The sequence below is a fragment of the Papio anubis genome, chromosome 6 (genome assembly GCF_008728515.1).
Source record: "Papio anubis isolate 15944 chromosome 6, Panubis1.0, whole genome shotgun sequence".
NCBI lineage: Eukaryota > Metazoa > Chordata > Mammalia > Primates > Cercopithecidae > Papio > Papio anubis.
The window spans coordinates 166,061,394-166,072,573 of NC_044981.1; the positions used below are offsets into that span (position 1 = coordinate 166,061,394).

At 39.0% G+C, this 11,180-nt stretch overlaps 1 protein-coding gene across 2 annotated transcripts in view; it reads right to left on the reverse strand.

Moving 5' to 3' along the window:
• WDR27 (WD repeat domain 27) overlaps nucleotides 1-11,180 on the reverse strand; it is a 240,763-nt gene that overhangs the window by 32,226 nt on the left and 197,357 nt on the right. The gene's annotated exons all lie outside the window — the stretch shown is intronic.

Consider the following 11,180-nt stretch of genomic DNA (forward strand, 5'->3'; position numbering starts at 1 on the left):
TGAATGAGATCAGCTCTAGCCATTATCCAAGAAGGAGCTGACCAAAAAGAAAATATGGCTATTTCCTTAAAGATAATGCATCACATTTCTCTCTAGGTTTTATTAGACTAAGTGAAATAAACTTTAGAGCAATAACTCTGGAGGTTATTACTGGGAGTAGGGTGTAGGGTGGGGTTACTTAGTAATTATTTTTTGTTTGTTAACTATATCTGAAATGTAAAATTCCAAAATTTTAACCTCTTTTACAGTTACATTATTCAATATCTAAATGAAACTAGTCAAGATGAAGTTTTTAATTCATGCTTTGAAGCATCTCTTTACTTCAAATATATATAAATTATATTTAAAATATAATAAGAAAAAATAAATTGACATAGCCAGGCTTAAAAACAAAATAAAATTCTCCATAAACTGAAAAGGAGCAGAAACACAAACTTAAGTCTTGGACATCCTGGCTTTGGGTGCAGAATTAAGCAGGAAGGGAAGGGAGCTCACATTCCACAAAACACCAGAACCCAGAGCTGGCAGGGCTTCACTGCTTCTAAAAGAGGCTAATGGTATGTGCTGGGACCTGGAATCACAGTTTAAGCTCAACAGCAGGTCTAAAGAGACACTGAGGTAGTTACATGGCTAGATGTCTAGAACCGGGTATCCTAACATCCTGAGATGAGAAATACTACTGCAAGTTCCTCACACGAGGTCCCAAAGACTTTTGAAAGAAGCAACTGCAAAATCAAATGTAGAGAAAGAGAAAAAAGAAAGAGAAAGAGAAAAAAATGAGAATGTTCTTCAACTAAAAATAAATCTATAAATTAAAATTGTAAAACATATAAGAGGAAAGACAACCAAATAACAATTAGAAGACAATTGCATTCCAGATGAATTTGAAATAAGAAAATAGTCTGAATAATACTTTAAAATAAATATGCTTATAGTCTGCAAAGAGATGAATGGGCAAAGATCAAATAAAAATAAGAAATTACTTTACAAATTGTAGTAAAATATAGGAAGGTGGGTATGTTAGAGAACACATTAGAAATAAGAATTTTGAAAAAAAAAAAAGCAGCAGATCTTTGTTTGCCTAGAGAAAACACATTTGAAGAAGTAACTCACTGAAATATAATATTAAAGAATGACCTCAAATTCAGCTTAGAGAGACAAATTCACTTAAAAAAAAAAAAAAAAAATCAGTTAAGAGCCACAGATAACGCTTTGAGAGTTTCAAAAATGTGTCTCATCAAATCCAGAAAAACAAAGGCAATTTTGAAGAAACAATATTTGAAGAAGTAAAGGACAGCAAATTGCTTATCAGCAACATTAAACACCAGAAGGCAGAGGAAAAATGTTTTTAAAGTGTTTATAATAACTATTAATATATATCAATCTTCAAGTTTACACCAAGCTAAATTATCATTTAGCTGTGAGGGCAAAATGAAGACATTTTTAGATATACAACAACTAAGAGAAATTACCACTTACTTTCCATACCTCACTGAAAAAAAAATTATGAAAGGATGAATTTCAGTAAAAGAATGGAATCTAGATGGAAGAAATGAGATACAAGAAAAAAACCAAAGAAACTGATAAAAATGTGCTAGTAACAAAAGTCTAATCGACAACAGCAATAACTAACCTCTAGACAACAATAACAGTAATATCTACTACATAAGCCACTTAAGAACTTTTCCTTGTCCAGGAGAAAACTGATATCCAGAATAATTTAAACATTTTTCATTAAAATTTGTCATTAAGTATATAAATTAAAATATTAAAGGCAAAAATTAAATTAACATGCAGAGGCATAAAAGGAGATAAAAGACTCAAAGAACAAGGGAAATAGCAGAATTCATATGTAGAAATAAGTCTAAAATTCCTTAGTCAAAAAAAATGTGAATGTGCTAACTTTTCCAGTTAAAAGACTATTAAAAAGATTATAAAATTGGATTAAGAAATTCAGCCAGAAAGATTGAAAGTAAAGGGTTGGAAAAAGTCTGCCACATAAACATTAACCAACACAAAGTTAGCAATACCACTGTCAATATAAAATAAATTAAGTCCAAAAACATAAGTAGGGAAGAAGATAAATGCAAAATAATAACAACAATTAAAATCTCCAGGAAGATAAATAATCATAATCTTTATGCACCTAAAAATATAGCATCAAAATACCTAAAGCTAGGCTGGAAGGATATCTGACAACCAAGAAAGTTTAAAAAATCAACTTCAGAAGCATATATACTACTGTCTCACTGACAGCTCAATCAACTGTCTAACAGAAATCTCAAACTTAAGATGTTCAAATTTTTTTTATTTCTTCTTTGACCCCAGAACTACTTTTCTCCAAACCTATTTTTTTCCATTCCCACCAGTGTAACCACCAGTCACCAATTGCTTTTTTGTCTTGTTTTGTTATGCAATAGTAAGTAATTGAATACAAAGGAAAACAATACTTAAAATATCTTAAATATACTACATATTTGGCTATACTCAACCCACATTTTCCTGCACATCAAGAATACATTTCATAAGAGCAATATTTTACATATATTATGCTATTAAATAAGCCATATTTTTGTATAGTTTTAAAGTAGTATATGTAATATATATGACATACATATGTAACTTTTGCATAGGCTTTTGAGAAATAATGCCATATCTAGCAACGTTGTTAAAGAAAAATAACTCAATCTCTTACCTCAATTGATAATAAGAAAGCATTTTTCCTATGAGATAAAAATATAATTCCAGCAAGATAAGGGCCAAATGCAAGTGTGAGTTTCTCTTTTCTGACTCTGACACTTTCAACTGTCAGTTACAGTTAGATTCAATATAGATTTATTTAATTGTTGTGTTTATATATATGGCATAATGAGTAGTGGCATTATAATGGTTAATATTCTGTGTCAACTTGACTGGGCAGTGGGGTGCCCAGATATTTTCTCAAACACTATTTTGGATATGGCTGTGAGGGTGTTTTCGATGAGACTATTTGGAACTGTGAATTGAGTAAAACAGATGCCCTCCCTAATGTGGGTGGGTCTCATCCAATCAGCTGAAGGCCCGAACAGAACAAAAAGGCTGACCCTCCCTTAGGGAAAAGGAACCACCTCCTGCTTGACTGCCTTGAGCTAGGACATTGGTGTTTTCCTTTCTTTGTACTTAAACTGAAACATTAGTTCTTCTTGGGTCTTGAACCTATTGCCCTAGACTATAATCCACACCACTATAAGACTGGCAGTGCAATGGATTTGTTTACACCAGCATCACCACAATCGCTTGAGTAATGCATTGCACTATGATGTTAAAATGGCTGTGACATTACTAGACAATAGAAATTTTCCAGTTCCATTATAATCTTAAGAGGTCACCATTGTATATCCAGTCCAGCATTGACTGAAATGTTGTTATGGGGTGCAAAACTGCATTCACAGCATTTCCTCTCTAAGCAGAAAGGTTTGCCCACAAAGATTGCAGCCTGCTGGTCACTACAAAACTCTTCTATTTTGAGCACCACCAAGTCAGACCCAAAGTAAGCTCAGCATCAGATTGGAAAACCAGCTGCTAATGAATTTTTATTACTATCTACCTATTAGCCAGAGGTCAATTTTCCTGTGGAATATTTTGTCTCAAGCTCCAGTAATCAATATGCTTGCTCAAACACATGTGAAAGCATTTACTAAAGTGCTCCAGTCAACACTGTTTTTCAGGCAATTATTTACTCCTTTAACTACTTACATGCTGTGATATAATGCTGAAAGAGAAATTGCACAAACATTAAAAACCACACACACATTACTGTAAGTCAATGTTTAAAATACATAATGTAATTTAATAAGTGAATCTTGTAAATTATAAGTTCATGAAAACATTAGAAAATAAATATAAACATACATAAATTAAAAGAGAAATAGATGGTAGGTGATAGATGGTAGACAGATGATAAAGACAGATGATACATAGAAAGATAGAAACATAATACATGATAGATGGATACATAAATTGATGGATGCGTGGATAGATAAATAGATAGATAAAGCTATAAGGTTAGCATTTCTTGTACAGTTTCCTAATATATGGGACACAGTAAAAGCAGTGCTAAGGGGGAAATTTAGAGCTATATATACTTATATTTATAAACAAGAAGATTCTTATATCAACAACCTAACTTTACAACTTAAGGAGCTAAAAAAATAAGAATAAACTAAATCCAGGGCTAGCAGAGGAATGAAATAAGAAATATGAGAGGAAATATAAAATAAAGAAGATACAAACCATTGGAAAAATAAATGAAACCAAAAGCTGATTCTTTGAAAAGATTTAAAAAAAAAAAACAAAACCAAAAAAACCTGACAAAGCTTTAGCCAGGTGGATTAAGGAAAGAAGATTCAAATTACTAAAATCAGAAATAACCACTGATGCTACAAAAATAAAAAGTATTATAAGAGAGCACTATGAACAATTATATATCAAACAATTTGATAACCTAGATGAACAAATTCCTATAAACATAAAACCTACCAAGACTAAATCACAATAAAATAGCATATCTGAATACACTTATCAGTAGTAAGAATAATGAATCAGTACTCAAAAATTTCCAACAAAGAAAAGCCCTGAATCTGATGACTTCATTGGTGAGTTCTGCCAAAAATTTAAAACAGAATTATTTCAATTCTGCTCCAACTTTTCCAAAAAATGGAAAAAAAACCCCACTTCTTCCCTCATTCTGTGAGGACAGCATTACCCTGATATCAAAACCAAAGATTCCAAAAGAAAGGAAAACTACAGACCAATATCCCTTATGAACATTAATGCAAAAATTCTCAACAAAATACTAGCAAACAGAACTTAACAGCATATTAAAAGGATTACAAACCATGATCAATTGGAATTTACTCCTAAAATGCAAGGATGGTTCAACATACAAAAATCAATTAACGTAGTATACCACATTAACAGAATGAATGAAAAAAAAAATGCATGATTATCTCAGTTGGTGCAGGAAAAAACACATGATTATCTCAATTGGTGCAGAAAAAAGCATTTCACAAAATTCAACACCCTTTTATGGTAAAAACACTCAACAAAGTAGAAATAGAAGGAAACTACCTCAACACAAGAAAAGCCATATATGAAAAACAAAGAGCAAACATCTTATTCAATGATGAAAGACTGAAAGCTTTTCCTCTAAAATCAAGAACAAGTCAAGAATGTTCAATTTTCCCACTTCTATTCCACACAGTATAAAAGTTCTAGCCAGAAGTTAATTAAGCAAGAAAAATAAATAACAGTCATTTAAATAGGAGAGGGAAAAATACAATTATCTTTGTTTGCAGATATGTTTTATATATAGAAAGTCCTACGGATTCCACAAAAGTGTGTTAGAACAAACGAATACAGCAAAGTAGCAGGATAAAAAAATCAGCAGACAAAATTCAACTGCATTTGAATATACCAACAATGACCACTGACAAGGAAGTTACAGAAACAATTCCACTCATAATAGCATCAAAAAGAACAAAATACTTGGCAACTAACTTAACCAAAGAAGTGAAAGTCTTGTACAACGAAAACTACAAAACATTGCTGCAACAAAATTAAAGAAGACATAAATTAATGGAAACATATCCCATGTTCATGGATTGGAAGACAATATTGTTAAAATATCTATATTACCCAAAGTGCTCTACAGATTCAATGCAATCTGTGTACTGATCTCAGTGATGTTTTCTGAAGATACGGAAAAATCCATCCTAAAATTCAAATGGAGTCTCAAGAGACTGTGAATAGCCAGAGCAATCTTGAAAAAGAACAAAACTGGAGGACCCACACTTTCTAATTTCACACATTAATACAGAGCTATAGTAATCAAAACAGAATAACACTGGCATAAAGACAGACATATAGACCAATAGAATTAAATAGAAAGCCCAGAAATAAACCCTTACATATATGGTCAAGGGTGCCAAGACCATTAAATGGGGAAAAAGTCTTTTCATCAGATGGTGCTGGCAAAGCTGTGTATTAATGTGCAAATGAATGAAATTGGAACTTTACCTAAAATCATATACAAAAACTAACTCAAAGTGCACCAAAGGCCTGAATGTAAGACTAAAAACAATAAAACTCTTAGAAGAAAACACAGGAAAAAAGCTTTCCAGCATTGAGTTTCTTGGATATAACACCCAAAGGCAAAAGCAACAAAAGAAAAAAATAGGGCAAGTTGGACTTCATGAAAATTTTAAAAATTTGTGCATAAGAAGACATTGTCAACACAATAAAAAGGCAATCCATAGGATCAGAGAAAATATTTCCAAATTATGCATATAATAAGTGATATCCAGAATATCTAGGGAACTCCTAAAACGAAACAACAACAATCCAGTTAAAACATGGACAAAGAACTTGAACAGACATTTCTCCAAAGAAAATACACAAATGTCCAAGAAGTGCATGAAAAGATGTTCAACATCACTAATCATTTGGGAAATGCAAAACAAAACTACAATGAGATGCCACCTCACAACCATTAGAATGCAGCTATCAAAAAACTAAAAATAACAAATATTGATGAGGAGGCGGAGAAATTAGAACCCTGTACACTGTGTTGGTGGGAGTGTAAAATGGTACAGCTGCTGTGGAAAACAGTATGGCATTTTTTTCAAAAAATTAAAAATAGAATTATATTATTCAGCAATTCCATTTCTGGATATATATGCAAAAAACTGAAAGCAGGGTCTCAAAGAGATATTTGTTCAAGCATGTTCATAACAGCACCATTCAGAATAACTAAAACATGGAAGCAACACAATTGTCCATGAGTGGATGAGTACATGAGCAAAACATGGTATGTCCATACACAAGAATACTATTCAGCCTTAAAAAGGGAAATTCTGATATATGCTACAATATGGACAAACCTTGAAGACATTAAGTGAAATAAGTCAGTTACAAAAGGGCAAATGCTATATGATTCTGTTTACATAAGGTATCTAGAGTGAAAATCATAGAGACAGATTCATATCTCTCATCTATTCAGAAACAGATCTGTATTCTATTCTGGAGTGGTGGTTTACAGGGGTTGTGGGGAGCAGGAAATGGGGAGTTAGTGTTAATGGGTACAGAGTTTCAATTTTACAAGATAAAAAGTTATGAAGATAGGTGGTGGTGATACAGTAACATCATGAATGCACTTAATATTGCTAAACTATGCACTTAAAATGGTTAGGATGGCAAATTTTATGTTATGTGTATTTTACCATAATAAAAAAAATTGGAGAAAAGATAGATCGGGGACTTACATGTAAAACTATAGGAATTTTAGAAAGCAAAATAGGAGAAAATCTTCAGGATCTAGGGCTGACACCAAAAGTAGATTGCATAAACGGGAAAATAAATAAATATATTGGTCTCCATCAAAATCAAAAAGCTTTGCTTTGATTACTCATCAGCAGAACCAGGAGCACATTGTGATGGATACGACTGTCTAAATGAATCTTCAGAGAAGACGTGAAGTGAAAATAGCCCATCTTAAAAGGTTACACAGTGTATGATTCCATTTACATGATATTCTTGACAAAATTATAGAAATAGAGAACAGATAGCAGTTGCGAGGGATTATGGATGTGGGTGGGGCAGCATGCGTGGTTTAAAAGAACAACAGGAGGGACCTGTGTGAGTATTGTCTGTATCTTGACTGGTGGCAGACACACAAATCTAGACACATGTATAATACTGCATGGAACTGCATACCTGTGCAGAACTGCAAACACACACCCACACATGAGTACAGGTCAAAAGGAAAATGTGAACAAGAGCATCAGATTACGTCAACAGTAATACCCCATTACTCAGAAATATGAGCAGTGTCTTAAGCTACAGCACTGACATGGAAACGTCCTCATGTTGCTAAATGGAAACAGACGCTGTATTTACAGCTCAGCAGGTTGCACGTCTCAAAAGCAAGAACTTGACGGGGACGCAATACTTTAAACTTCGAATCCAGCCAAGCCTCCTTTGCAAGGTGAAGTCTGTTCTCCCGGAGCCCAGCGTCGGCACGGAGAGTGCATAGCAGAAGGCTACACACACGGAGCTGCACGGTTCTCAATGCACACTGCAGGGATGTGTGAGGCAGGGCTCTGAGGAGCTGGGACAAGACAGTGTGACGACAGCATCTGGATGGCTGCTTCAGCACTCCATGTGCTTGCCCCAGCAGCCTCACACAGTTTCAGGTATTCATCTGACTGGAACCTGCGCTAAAGGTGGGGAGATGCCAGGAACATCCTGGAGTACGATCAGAAAAGAAATCCAAAACTTTGTGATATTAGAGTGTGAAATCACTATCACCTGCACCATCAAATAATCACCCCTCCCCACCTAAGACAGCCAGAAGACAGTCGCTTCCCACAGTGTTGAGAAGGAAATACATTTGTGAGCACAGAACTAACATTTCTGAGAAAGCCCTGGAGCAGTAAGCCTGCATAGGCCAGAGCACAGGAGAAGGCACTGCTACAGACAGGCTCCTGTTTTCACTGCTGATGCTGGGACTCTGCCAAGTGGGCCACCTGAGCTCCTCCTCTAGATTAGAGGGCCAGGCCCCTGTCACAGGCAGCAGGAGGGTCCTGGCCCGAAGGGTTTACCTGCAGTGGCTGGGAGCAGCCCATTGACCATGGAAGCTGCAGAACCCATGTATGTTCAATCATGCAGTCCCTGTGCACAGCCATAGGAGACTGGTAAAGGGCTAAAATCTGTCCAGGGGACCTGAGGGCTCTGTGAATGCCCATGGTTCCTCCTCCCAGTTCCTGGGTGCATACTTAGATGGCTGTACTCAGTAACTGGCAGGCTCCCACACTGGCTCCCTGCTCTGCGAAATGCGGGCTATTGTCCTGAAAGGAAATGTGGAGCACTACTCAGTATAAAATTTTAAGCCAAAAGCAATATCATATCCATGAGGGAATTGCAGAGATTAGCACCACAATCAAAGACTTGGAAAATGATGAGTTTTTATTTCCTTTTATCCTGATTTAGCTCACCAGTTTGGCCTATGTGGAATACATGCCGCTTGGAAAATGATGGTGCGTTTTATAGCAACATGGTGACTAAAATTGAGCTTGCTATGCCAGATGAGGTCTGTATTAACTAACAAGCCAGGGCAGCCCCTGGCCTCAGGTTATCCATTACTGTCTCGCAAATGCTTAGTTGCTGCTGTTGTGGTTTTCTACCTTAAGAAGAAAATCCAGGAGCTATCTGTTTTCTCTCATCAAGGAGAGTCACCCGCCTTCATCTTCTCACCTCAGGGCCACACTAACTTCTAAGCTGGGATCTAAGAAACCTCCCGCTGGTCTACGATCGGGAGGGCATCACGCAGAGAAGGCCTGCAGAGCAGAAGTAGTGCGCGTGCGTGCTGCAGGGTGGAGGAGGGGCAATGAGCATCCAGGACCTGCCCGCTGGGAGCTCTGGCTGCCCAGTGCTGGGGATCTCTCCTTCAAAGTGGAAGCAGTCGCTGCACATCACTGTTCTCACCTCAAGGAGAAGGCGCACGACATGGTGGAGACGGCAGTGACACAGTTAGTGCTACTCTTCTACTCACTCAGGGGCTCAGAAATCTGCTGGCTCTGACTGGAAACCTAAGTAGCCCCTGCACAGTTCCAAACAGCCACGCGAGCAGCGCTAGCCCAGGGCCCCGTGCACAGCAAGACACTTGCACGACCAGGCATGCTTACGCTCCCTAGATGTGGACACCAGAAATGCCCCGTTGCCCTCTCTGCTCTCCCCCGTCACAGGTCAGAGGCCGGGATTCTCTACATTTTAGAACTCCTTGCCACCAACGCTCCAGTTCAGGAACCACCAGGAGAAGCCTCCATGTGAGATCTGAAGGCAGAAGAGAGGGAGAAGACACTGTCGCTCCGCCATTTTGCAAGCAGGTGTGTGGGATTTGGCGGCTGGGCATTCTTTTCACCCGCTTTGATCCTGCAGGAACTGAAATCACTGCAAGTTTCCCAAGTGGGCTGGAGACGAGACTAACCTGGTCCACCTGCGTACTGAAGCAGAGCGGCCCGGCAGGCAGCCCAGACCAGCCAGTGTCCAAATGGCCTGCAGGTCCAGCAGGAGAAGCAGCTCCAGCTCCCCAGGCATCTGGGCCAGAGCCAGCCACAGCCACCCATATGTCTGTGAGGACAGGTGGTGGCTGTTCTAAGCCACCGAGGGGGTCACGCGGCTTTAAGGTAGTAGCCCGCAGATGTGCCTGCTCTCAGCCCCACAGAGAGAACTAGGCTCCTTTTATGTGCCTGGTGTTGTACGAAGATGAATAAAATAATTTATGCCACAAAGCCAGAAACAAAAGATAGTTAACAAAAATGAATCTAGCCAGCAGGAAAAGATGCAGTGAACTTTTGAACCGGCAGTAGCTAAAATGCATAAAGATGTGTGAGGAAGCAGCACTTTCCCAAGAACTGTAGGACTTGCCTGGATGTTCTCATTCGGTGAATCTGGAGTGCGTGGGGTCTTGGTTGACTCCTTAACTTCCCGACCCTCTTCTTTAATTACCGAGGATGCACATGGTCTGGTTAAAGCAGGAGTTTGCGGTTGTCCGCTCAGTAACTTAGCGAAGCCCACGGACTGCCCTGCCTGTTGGAGACGGGCGCGCCCCTCCCTCAAGCTGGTCGAGGAGGTGCTAACACAGGACTTCGTCAATGAAGCAAGACCTCCCTACATGCTTAGGTCTGAATCCAGCTATTCCAGATCTTTCCACTCACACTAAGTAGGCTGAACAGCTTCAGACTCTCCCCTAAGGCCACAGCCAGGGACTGGGCGGGATCGCTCCAGTGTGATGCCGAGCCAGTGGCCTTGCCTGGGGCATCCAATGCCCGACGGAGCCGCACGCCCCACCTCCCCCCAGGCTAGGGCAGCCGCCCCGGGGTTGCGGGACGCTGGGAAGCCATTAATGAGGGAGTAGATCTGGTGAGGAGATGAGGGAGGGCGGGAGAGTAGGAGGGCGGGAGAGCAGGAGGCCCCTCTGCAGAGAGAGGAAACCGCGCGCCTGACGCTCTCGCGGGAGGGGCGCGGCCTCTGAGGAGCGCGGCCGCGGGAGACGCCCAGACACCCGGACAGGCCGGACTCACGTGCCGCGGATGTGCGTCCCTCTGAAAGATTCCCCCGGAAGCTGAAGGGCGATGCGGCGT